At 41.6% G+C, this 12,254-nt stretch overlaps 1 protein-coding gene across 2 annotated transcripts in view; it reads left to right on the forward strand.

Moving 5' to 3' along the window:
- Positions 1–823: 823 nt before the first annotated feature.
- Positions 824–12,254, forward strand: part of Rassf8 (Ras association domain family member 8) — a 133,587-nt gene continuing 122,156 nt past the window's right edge. For both annotated transcript variants that reach the window (XM_076854223.1, XM_076854224.1), the window contains exon 1: positions 824–1,243. The gene's annotated coding sequence lies outside the window, so the exon portion shown is untranslated. The remainder of the gene's footprint in view (positions 1,244–12,254) is intronic.

Raw genomic sequence — 12,254 nt, forward strand, 5'->3', positions numbered from 1 at the left:
CAAAGCCTGGACCAAAGACTTCATTTTTGTCCAATGGCTAGCGTTACTCCATGACATTAAATTTAAAAAGGTGAAGAGTGAAAACAGAAAACAACATATATGTCTGCACTGCACTTCCCAAAGTAGCGATTTCCTTCCCTGATTATCGGCTATTTTTATAGGCGTGTGTGCAGTGGCGCGGGGGGTGGGGGGGCATTTTCTGAATTGGTGCCTAGCCTTTCTAAACTTTTGTTACTCATAAGTGATTCATTCGCTTGTTTTTTCGTTCCTTGCCTCAGTCACTGCCTGCTGCAAAGGGGGACGCTGAATCACAGCTACTCCAGATGAAAGGCCTCCCCCCTCCCCGTCTGCGGAAAAGGCCTCCTACTTTCCCGGGTCACCCTAGAGGGCAGTTTTACAAGTCTCAGCCCTGGGCTATGGAAGATTTTGCTCCTGCAAGCGTCACCGAGACGCTGGTCACCTCACGGCGTCTGGCTTTCGGGTCCGCAGGCCTCTGCGCGCGGCCGGCCGCACAGCGGCGGGGAACGCGCGAGGGGCCGTTGGAGTCTGGCCCGGGTGTGCCCGAGGGCCGCGCCGCGCTCCCCCGCCGCCCGAAAGCTCCCACAATGCAGCGCTGGCGTCCCAGTTCCGTTACACAGTCTCGCCCGGCGCAGGCGGGCGGCCGAGGCGCGGGCTGGGGAGCCGGGCGGCCGCGGCTGTAACCCGAGCGCCCGGCCGAGGGGGGCGCCCCCGCGCCGCTCCTCTCGCGCGCTCAGCCCGCGACCCGGCGAAGGGGCGGAGCCGCCCGGCCGCCCGGCCCGGCCCGGCCCGGCCCCCGGCCCGGCCCCCAGCCCAGAGGCACCAGCCGCGGGAGCGAGCCGGCCGCCGACTCGGCCGCCTGCACTCGTCCGGCGCCCAGCGCAGCGCCGGTCGCGCTGAACCTCGCCGAGCCGAGCCTGCACGCCCGCACACCCACAGCGCGGCGGCGGCGCTGGGGACGGCTGCTGCCCGCGCGCTCGCGCACCCGGCACCCCGGCGGGTGGCGTCCACACTCACCTAGCCGGCCGCGGAGGTGCGCGGAGAGGGCGCGCCGCGGGGCCGGGGCCTCCCGCCGCTGCGGGACGCGTGCCGGGGGAACGCCGGGCTGGGCGGCGCGGGGACTGGCACTGGGCAGCCGCCGGGCTCCGGGCGCCGCCGTGTCCCCAGCGCCGCCGAGTCCCCAGCCGCCGGCCGGCCTGCGGGAGCGGCGCAGTTGCGAAACTGAGTAAGTATTAACTTTACTTGGCGGCGGCGATTTCTGGGCTGGAGCCTGGGACCCTCCCTCTGCTCCTGGAGCCTCGGGGCTGCCCCTTCCCCGCCCCCTCTCCACTCAGGCCGCACGGTGGGTCGCGTCGTCCGCCCGCCCCCACCCCGTCCCGCCGCGGGCTCCCCACCTCCTCCTGGTTCACCTTTTCCCCGGTGTGTCACCCTTTGCGCCTTCTCTCCGAGGCACACACGCGCCTCGGACCAAAAAGTACGGGCTTGTTCGTGGCTTTTCTGCTTCCTCCCAGTGTCCTTGGCAAGGGAGTTTAGAGGCCACTTTTGTTGGGAAGGGAAATGTATGTCTGGCTTCTTTAATATATTTATTTTCTCCAGATGGAAATCGGATGCTCGCCCGGCCGGGTGGCGGTTGGGTGAACGCTTCTTTTCTTCTCCGAAAAAGTAGTGATTGGTTTATACGTTTTAAATATTTGTTTGAACGATGACCATAGTGCGTCCCCTTTCCCTCCTGTCGCCAAGCCTCCTGGGGAGTCCAGAAGAGGGGACTTTCAAAGTAATTCCATTCTGCAAACTAGAAACTTTGAGAGGGCATATCGCAGAAAGCCTGATAACGCGTCAACTTTAAGGAACGTGAGCTTTGAATGCGAGTCCTTGTACCACAAGGGTTTTATAAGACGAAACCTGGGTTCCTAATGAGTGTTGCGTTGCTGTTTTAGCATCGTAGAGCCGCCTGGTGTTGCTGAACCACTACTTTCCCACACACAAATGGAATCTTGAGCAGCACAATCTTAGGATATAATTGCAGGTCAACATTGCCCCTGATCTTTAGGGATTTAGAAGGGAAATAGATGCAGGGCACGTATCCTAGCTGATTTAAACCTGTCAGGCTAGTCCTGTCAATACAGCAAATCATTGCATTTATAAAATTTCTCCAGCCTGGTGACAGCAGGGACGAACATTTATGGATTTTCCAGTAGATTGTGGCTCAGCAATTCTTCATTAGATCCGTCTTTAAATATGTATAGATCTCAGCTCTTCAGACTCTTTTGTTTTCTGATTCACGGTAGTTTTTCTTTATTAAAAAAAAAAAAAATCTTTCATCTGGTAGTTGCCAGGAGTTGCGATCATGTTACCAAGGAGCAGAAAATGGGAAGCTTTCTTAATGGGCTTTCAACATCCTGCCCTTCGCCTGGATGAGGCAGCAGTGAATGCCAGCCAGCTCTCTGCAGGAAGAGGTGCAGGGCGGGTGAATGCAAGAATCAGGATGCAGGACACTGCACTATCAGTGTGGGAAGTGGTTTGTGTGAGTTCTTTTAGTGGTCATACTAATGGTACTTTTAATATTATTCATTTCCACGGGGATCTTTTCCCAAACCATCAAAATTACACCTGAGTATACCTTACTTTAAAAACACTGAACATAATTTGATGATTATTTTATTGAAGGATCAAATGGAACAAAATATAATTTGTTATGTAGGTGATTGTATCTTTCAAAAATCTCCCCATCTCAAAATTTTTTCCCTCCTTTTGAGAGTCTCTTGATGGCGCTTTCCATAATTGACACAATTGGCAGTAATGCATTGAAATATTTGTAGGTTCATTGATTAAGCCTTATTTCTGGGCTTCAGTAGCTCTGGGACATTAGGAGCCCCTAGAGGGAGCAAATCATGGGATTGTGCAGATAGGAAAGGCATTTCAGTTTGTAGAAGTGTCAGTGTGCAGCAGGGAAAAGCAGTTAGAAAGAGAAGAGGATGTTTAAGTCATTTTTATGGTGTATGTCCTGAGTTTGGTTGTGATATGTGCAAACTGCAGATTTAAAATCATACATGATTATGTTATTTACTTTTGCCTTTATTTTATTTTTATTTTTTTTAATTGTGACTTTTTAATCTGAGTCTTTAGTGCTTGGCTTTTGCAGCCTTCTCTTTCTGGTAGCTTGTATCAGTTTTTGATGTGAATGTCTTGCAGTTTGAGAAATGATTGGTTTTTCAAGGTTACTTACTCATTTCTTAATCTGTCTTATATTAATGTGTATAATGACTTGAGAGTAAACCTCTTGCTTGCTTCTGGATTATTGTTGCTCTTTTATTATGATTCCTGGTATAATGGTTTTGCTAATTTTTGTAAAATGTTAAGGTCTTAGATGTCTTGCTAGTGTTCAAACATTGCAAAATTTTTTATAAGTAGAAGTGGAATGGGGATGGGATTTGGATAAGAAAACATTATGCATCACAAATCTGACATTTTGAATTAAAAAAGTAATGTATTACCTATTTATTCTCATTGGGTATTTGCTTGTTCCAACCCTAAATATGTTTGAAAGATAAAAATATAGTTTCCAATATATATATATATTATATGTATAGTAAAAATAATGTTTACCCTCCAACCAGACAGACAGACTGGGGTGGCAGGTATGAATTTTTCACTTCCAAGATAAATAGTCTTGGTCCAGCTATTCAACCTCTGTGATCTACAATTTGCTGTCTGTAAAATGGGAATGCTACTTCTATAAGGAATGTTACAATGAGCAGAACACCTAATACAGTGCCTGACTTGTCTTAGCCAATAAATGGCAGCATTTCAGATTTCTCCAGAGCTGACCTCATGACTTCCAGACTTTTGAACTGTTCCTACTCTATTTTTCATCTCTTCTTTTTTTCTGTTTATCAACCACTCCAAACCAGTTTGCCACAAAATCCTGTCCATTTTTCCTGGGAAATCTCTTTCAGATCTATCTGATTTTCATCCTTTAACATGCTACCATTCTAGTTCAAGCCACTGTTACCTCTTCCAGATTCGGTAGCCTCCTGCCACACTGTATACCCTTTCTTTCCAGTTTGTTTTCCCAACAGCAATCTGAAGAAAAAGAGTCATTTGTTTTTAAGGCTCCCAGGTAACACATCTTTTTTTAAATATTTTTTTAGTTATAAATGGACACAATACCTTTATTTATTTATTTTTATGCGGTGCTAAGGATCGAATCCAGTGCCTCATATGTGCTAGGCAAGTATTCTACCACTGAGCTACAACCCCAGCCCAGCACATTTATTCTTGAGGTAAGATACAGAATCCTTAACATGCCTTCAAGGCCCTGTGTAATTTGGTCTCTGCCCCCTCACCTACATCTCTTGCCAGCATCTTGGCCAGTTCTCAGCAGACTTGCCTCAGGACTATTGCTCCTGTGCCAGGTCTCTCTCTCTTAGGGCCATCAGCTTTAGAAATTTCTCATTTTGGTGTGCTAGCTAAAATATCCTTTCTCTATATTTTCTCTAAGAAGGCCAACCTTATCATTATGTAAATTATATTTCCTTAATTTTCTCCCTTGCAGTATATTTCATCTTTTCCTTCTTAATATTTACCATATTTTAGAATTACATATTGTTTTATTGCTTAATTTCCCTCTCTTGCTCATAAGGGCAGTGATAACGCCTAGTTTATTCCTTTATATATTAGGTGCTCAATAAATATTTGTTGATATAATGAATAAGATAGTAATATCAGTTTTGTATTTGTATCTCCATTGCCTTATTTATCATTGTTAAGTTTGCTTTCTGGAAAGTGACATAAAAGCCAGTCCAACTCTGCTCTATGTTCCTTCTTTGCTGGTTATATGAATTATATTTAAGAGCCTTCACAGATATCAGGTAAAATTAATGCATTTGGACTCTGTAGAAAATTCATATAAGTAATAAATTGAGACACCTTTTAATTAGTGTTACCCTTGTGATTTTCTGTTGTAGCTAATCCTTTTGTAAGTACATCATTAAAATAATTATGCATTTCTCATCGGTATAGGATTAATGAAAAGAAAAAAAATGTCTTATGCCATACTATTTTATATCATATCCCATGATAACACACCAGTCAGCTGCTATCCACTGCTCAGTGGCAGATTCAAAGAAAGATAGGGAAACTCCAGGAGAAAAATGAGATGTGGAGTTCTAAGGATGTTAGGTACTGTTCAGGTGTTGATGTCACTAGACATTTCTTTGACCAGTTAGGGAAAGAAATAGTTGTTTACAACTGGGAGCCACCTAGAGGTGGGGAAGTTGCTTTTTTTCTCTCCTCACTAAAGCATTCCTGTTTTAGCCAAAGAAGTTCTAAAGCTTTCAGTATTTTTGTTTTGTGGTTGCTCTTTACAAAATATTAGTTTGATGTAAGTCCTATTATTGATTATGTAATCTCTACTTCTTACATAATTATGTGCATTCTCTCATGGCTTATTTCTTGGGATTATAGTTTTCTTTCAGTTATCACCTTGTAATTCTAATTCTAGCTTTGTATTTTGTCGATTACTTAGTATATCCAGGACCTTAGAGTTGATTCTGTTGTCTTTAAAACTCATTCCTCAGCCCTCAACCTTTAGATTTCCAAATTGATACCTCCTGGTGGTATATAGGCTTTCATCAGCTAGGGTGTTCTTGGATTGGAGAGCAGGGGTGGTTAGGGCTGTGTTTTTGAGCTCCTGGGATAAGCCAAACCCTCTGCTGGGTTCTCTTCCAAAAGAGGAGTGCACAGTTTACACATTCAGTCATAAAGAGGAAGCTTATGCTTTCATACATTTCCTTCACTCAAGGAAATTCTTCTTCTTGTTCCATCATTTCACATTCCTTTTTTGCTGGTCAGAAAGATAGACATATGCCTCCTTTAACCAGACCCTTTGCCTTATGTTGGTTTTTGTTTAGACCCAGTTTTACCTGTAATAAAGACATCAGTAGTGTGGGTGGAGAAGGGCAAACCACATGATTCGCTTTGTTCAGGACTTTTGTGCCCCCAGGACATTTTCATCACAAGTAGCCACCATTGTAGAGGAAAGTTAGGATTCAGAACCCTTGTTGTTTTTTGTCCCCTTTACTTATTACTGTAGTGACCTGGAACAAATTGCTTGTAGCTCCTTAGCACCAATAATATTTATTACCTATTTAATTCACAGCCTGATGTAGAATTTAAAAGACTTATTTGGGGCATTTAAAAAAAAATCCTATTCAGATGTAGCACAAAGCTAATTACAGTTAGCTCCAGGACTGTCAAAGTTTTATGCATTAAGAAAAATAGTTCCTATTCAAGTAGCATACTCTTTGTTTTGATAGTAAGTCAGGTATAAATGTAGGTTGTAATAAGAGTGTCATGATTATTTTCCACCAGGTTTTATTCTTATGGGTGATATATTTTGTCATTTCATTAACTGGCATTAGCTTCTGAGTATTATGTCATGTTTATTCTTAATTATAGTAATTTTATTATTGAAAGATCACTTAAGTTATTATGCCAAATATAAGTATATATGTTAAAAACTAGTGTTCTCTTAATGAATAGACATTATTCAGAAAAGTAAGAATTCATTCTTATTTTTGCTTTAAAATTTTGAATAGATTTTTAATATATAAACTCTGCCAGAAATACCAGTGAGAAATAAACTAGAGATGTTTTATAATGTTTAAGGTAAAATCTATCATTTTTACAAGAGGTTCTCATACCTGATACATTAAATGTCAAGAAACTTTATAGTAGTTTATTTGTATTTATTTTTTATTCTTTAATAATAATGACTTCCCATGTATTTCTTTTTCAAAACAGCTTTATTGGGATATAATTGACATGCAATAAACTACACATACTTCACTATATAATTTGCATCGTCTGACTATATAAATGCATGTGAAATCATCACCACAATCAAGATAATAAACATATCCATCACCCCCTTCAAAGTTTCTCATTGCCCTTATAATTTTTTCATTTTCCATCCTTCCCCCACCTTTTGAACGACTTTCTACTTTCTGTCACCATAGTATAGCTTACCTTTTCTAGACTTTGAGATTGATATGATATATATGTTGTTTTGGACTGGCTTCATTCACTCAGTAATTATTTGGTGATTCATTCATGTTGATATAGCTGTTGTTTATTCCTTTTCATTTCTGAAAATTGTATAAATGTATAGCAGCTTGTTTATCTGTTCAGCTATTGATGGACATTTGCATTGTTTCTAATTTTGACTATTACAAATACAGCTGTTATGAATACTTTCATAACAGTATTAACCTATACTTTATCTTGGGTAAGCACATAGGAATTCAATGACTGGATCTGGTGGAAGGTATTTGCTTCATTTTTTAAGAAACAGTCAAATCAGCCAGACACAGTGGCACACACTTGTAATCCCATTGGCTCAGGAGGCTGAGGCAGGAGGATTACAAGTTCAAAGCCAGCCTCAGCAACTTAGAGAAGGTCTGTCTCAAAATAAAGATGAAAAGGGATGGGGACATGGCTCAGTGGTTAAGCACCCCTGGATTCAATCCCTGATCAAAACAAAACAAAACAGAAAAACAGCCAAACTGTTTTCAAACTAATAGTGACACTTTATATTCTTAATAGCAGTGTATAAACATTGGTAGTTCCTTTACTTTTCTTGCCCATACATGGTATAATTTTTTAAGTTTTAATATTGCCGTATTACCTGTTTTAAATTTGCATTTGTCTAATGACTAGACAAATGATGTTGAACACCTACTAAAGTCTTTTTTGCTTTTTTTCTGTCTTCTCTGGTAAAGTGTCCTTTCAGGTTTTTTGCCCATGTTTTTGTTGGGTTGATTGTTTTCTTATGATTTAATTTTAAATACAAGCCATTCATCAAATATGTGATTTACAAAGAGTTTCTCCCAATTTGTGGTTTGTATTGTCACTCTCTTCATGGTGACTTTTGAAGAGCAGAAGCTTTAATTTTTTTAATATTTATTTATTTTTTTAGTTATAGGTGGACACAATATCTCTATTTTATTTTTAGGTGGTGCTGAGGATTGAATCCAGTGCTTCATACATAATAAGCAAGCGCTCTACCTCTGAGCCACAACCCCAGCCCCTAGGAGTTTTAATTTTTGAGGAATTCCAACTTATGAATTTGTTTCTTTATAGATTGCATGTCTAATGTGGCATTTAAGAAACCTTTGCCTAACCAGACGTAAAAAAAAAAAAAAAAAAGATTTTCTCTTAAATTCTAGAATTTTTATAGTTTTTAGATTTAGGTCTTTGATCTATTTTGTGTTAATTTTTATATGAGATCAGTTGTGGATTACATTTCATTTTTTTAATATGAAAATTTAATCATTCCAACACTGTTATAAAGAGTATTTTTCCTCCACTGAATTGCTCTTACCTATCTCTCTAAAATTAGTTGTCTCTTGCATCCTTTTTCCATTTTATCAATTGACATTCATAGTTGGATAACACTAAGTGAAAAGCATCTAAATCTAATTATTGATAATGTGCTTTTGTCATATTTAATGAGATTTCTAGTTTCCTTCCTGTAGCCTTTATAGAAACCTTCCTACTCAAATATTTCTTCTCTCACTTCATTTCCCTTCTTGAAGGGGGATGCCTATGCTCTTTGCCCCTTTAACTAATTTCAAATGCTTGTTATTAATGATAACTACTTCACTGTTTTCTCTCTTTAACAGTATCCCAGCCTAGATCACCCCTTCATTGTCATTTTTCCAGGCTTAACCATCTCTTCCCCTGTTGAACCTTATCAGGAAACACCACAGTGATTGTATTATATTTAAAAGCCTGGCTGTGCCTGGGTAGCTTTGGACTATTTATGAAACATACTGAGCACCAAGTTCATAATTTTTAAATCAGCCTTGTAATTCATTACTCTTGTTTTGAAGTGCATGTTTATATGTGTCCATATGTGGAAATTAATATGCATCAGGTGGCCTAGTGGAGAGTTGATGCCTTTCCCCTCACCCAACTCTGGCAAGCTCCATCTGCTCCTTCTGTCTGAACTCGGAGTCCAAACAGGCCTCAGAGATGTTTGCAAAGGACAGGTTCTAATACAGTCTGTCCAATTTGGTGGTTCTGGAGAGTACCAGGGGAAGAGGATCATCTCTAGTCATTCACAGTGGGAGAAGAGGGTTTGTTTCTTAATGCAGAGACCCTTCTCATCCCCCACACTCTGGAGTTTGTATCTCCAAGGCATTTCCCATCAGCAGTCCTTTCTCTCTACCAAATTCCAGTCTCGCCTTTTCTTGGCTCCATACTCTTAGCCTGAAAACTGTATACTCAAGTCTCTCTCGAGTCTGCTATTCTTTCTAGTTGTCGGCATTCTCAGCCAGCTTCTTACAGGAATTGTCTGTGTTCATTGCTTCTGTTAGTTCACCTGCCCAGCTACTCTGCAACCAGGTACCATTTCTTAGAAACATTTAGAACCATACACACCAATATCTTGACTGCCACAGTCAATAGCAACTTTGCAGTCCTAATATATCCAAATTGTTTTGCAACATATTGCCACTTTAGGCTCACTTTTCCTCTGGCTTGAAACATTTCTTCCATAGCACCACTCTTTTTTGTTATTTATTTATTTATTTATTTACTTATTTTAGTTGTAGATGGGCATGATCACGAAATCTTTACTTTGTTTGATTTATTTATTTATTTTGGTGCTGAGATCGAACCTAGTGCCTCATACATGCTTACCAATTGCTGTACTACTGAACCACACCCCAGCCCCATAGCAACACTCTTTTTTGTTCATTCTTTCATTCAAAAACTCAACTTCATTCCCTTCCATGCATGACTGTGTAGCAGAGAAAAAACATAAAGCTCAAAGCTCTTCTGTCCATGCAGAGCTCATGCTACTAAGGGTGTTAATAAGTGAGCAAGTAATTTCTCATTATTTGCATGATGATAAATGGAGAAACAAAATACATATAAAGCAGGGAGGGGGAAATAAAAATACTTGGCGAGGGTGGAGGTGTTACTTGATATTGGATAGGCAGAAAGTCCTCACTAATGTGACCACATTTGAGTAGAAACCTTAATGAAGTGAAGGAACCTTCTCTCTAACTCCTGAAAGAATACTCCAGAGTGAGGACATCATGAGCTCGAAGGCAGAGGCCTACAGGTGTGTCCACATCACAGAAAATTAGAGGACAAGGCTGGAGGAGAGCAAGGGGCAATGGCTAGAGATAAGGCAAAGAGGACATGACAGGGTCAGGGGCCTATAATAGGGCTTTAGTGACTGTGACAAGAATCTTCATTTTTACACAAGAGGACAGTTGAGGGTCTTGAACAGAGAAATAAACAAAATAGAGAGCAGTGTGAGGTGGTAGGAAAGGGTCTGGAGTCTGGAATCAACTGGGTTAAAATCCCAGTCCTGTATCACTGTAACCATGGATTAATTCCATAGCTTCTTTGTGTCTTATCAGTAACATGGAAACGGTAATGGTACCATCTCATAGTGTTATTGTGGGAGTTAGTAATATAAAAATGCTATTTATTGTTAACTAAAATGAGTAAAATTGAAAAGGCTTGCACTGCTGCCATAAAGTTGCTTGCCTTTGGGGAGTAAGGATAAAAGCAAAAAGACTAACTGGGGGCCTGGGGTTGTGGCTCAGTGTGCTCCCGCCTAGCACATGAATGGCACCATATTAAAAGAAAAAAGACTAGCTGGAAGATGAGTGTGATAATCCATCTAGGGAGGGCTTAGACAGTGTCCTAGGTGGAGAGGTGAGGACCAAGTTCCTTCCTGGTTACATTTTGGAGGGGGAGCTGACCTGTAGGCTTGAGGATTGAATCTGCTTTTCTTCTTGTGTCTGATCTTTCTGATTAAGTCTTCTTTGCTGCCTCCTCCTCTCCTCCTTGACCAGGGATTCTCAATGGGTTGGTACTGTTTGGAAGTACACGGGAGCAGTGTTTGGTTATTGCAGAAACTGTGGTGTAGATATTTCTAGTCAGGGGCTGGGCCCCAGGGGTGAGGGTGGGGGTGGGTGTTAATCATTGAGTATGGGGAAGACATCATTCACAATTTGCCAGTAACATCCCGGTTGAAAAATGTTAATTTAGAACTTCTTGCAACCTGCCATGCCCTCAACTCTTCGCTCCAGCTCCATAATTTCTTAACCTGTTTTCTCGGTATGGGCAGCAAGGGGCCTCCTGTTTTTTTTTTCCCTCAACATGTCTGTTTCTGTGCCTTGCCTTGCCTTTCTCCTATTCCTCCACTCCCTTCTGCAGAATTCATCAAGTTCTGAAAGAGGTCCATGTCCTAATAATGTAAGAATTCTGCTATTTGTGGTTTTTTTCACTTACATTGATTTTATTCTCTGTGTGTGTGTGTGTGTGTGTGTGTGTGTGTGTTTGTGTTTGAACAGATACACACAGTAATGAACGTACAAATCTGTATTCCTTCAGTGGACTGCACTCTAGTTTCAGCCCTGCTGCTGAACCACATGTCATTTCTTAAGATTAGCAAGTCACAACTTCGTTATTTCCTGCCTGGGTTTGTGGCACAATTATTCATCTTATTCCTAATCTTGCTTTCCTGTGCCACCTCACCTTGACTCATCTATCTAGTCCTTCTGATCTTACCTTCAGGACAGCTGAGGAAGTTTTCCCTGCCTCCCATCCTTCATCACTCTGATTCATCATCTCTCATTTAGTCTGCTGCCTCTGAACTGCTCTCCTCACCTGAGACTCATCCTCCACCTGTCACCATGAGCTTTTGAATGCAGAAATCTCACATTACTGAACTGTTATAAGCTTAGCCCTGTCAGTGCCTGCAGGGTTGAATTAAGACTCTGAGATACACACAGGACCTCTGACATTTGACTCTGGTCTCCTGCCCAGGACTCCTGCAGGTGGCTATCCTACCTCTTGCTTGTTGACCCTCCCACCCCTTGACCATCTTGTGTGCAGCTAAATTAATAAGCCATCTTATATATTGATGCCGAAATGTATGAGCTTGCTGTTTGGTCATACAAAAAAGATGGTTTCACTTCTCCTTTACCTGTCAAAATACCCAGTAGTCCCAAAGATAGTGTGGTTGTTCGTCCCTTCTGGAAGAGGTGCTCACTCCTTTGGGAGCCTGTCTTGCCTTCTTTCTACACCATATGCCCAGTTCTTATTCCTTTGCACTGTAATTTTAGAAGCTCTCCCTTCAAACGGGTGAGCTTCTGAGAGGACTCTTAAACTCATTTGTTCACAAGTTCAAAGTGAGTAAGACGGCTTTA

Source organism: Callospermophilus lateralis, chromosome 4, assembly GCF_048772815.1.
Source record: "Callospermophilus lateralis isolate mCalLat2 chromosome 4, mCalLat2.hap1, whole genome shotgun sequence".
Taxonomy (NCBI): Eukaryota; Metazoa; Chordata; class Mammalia; order Rodentia; family Sciuridae; genus Callospermophilus; species Callospermophilus lateralis.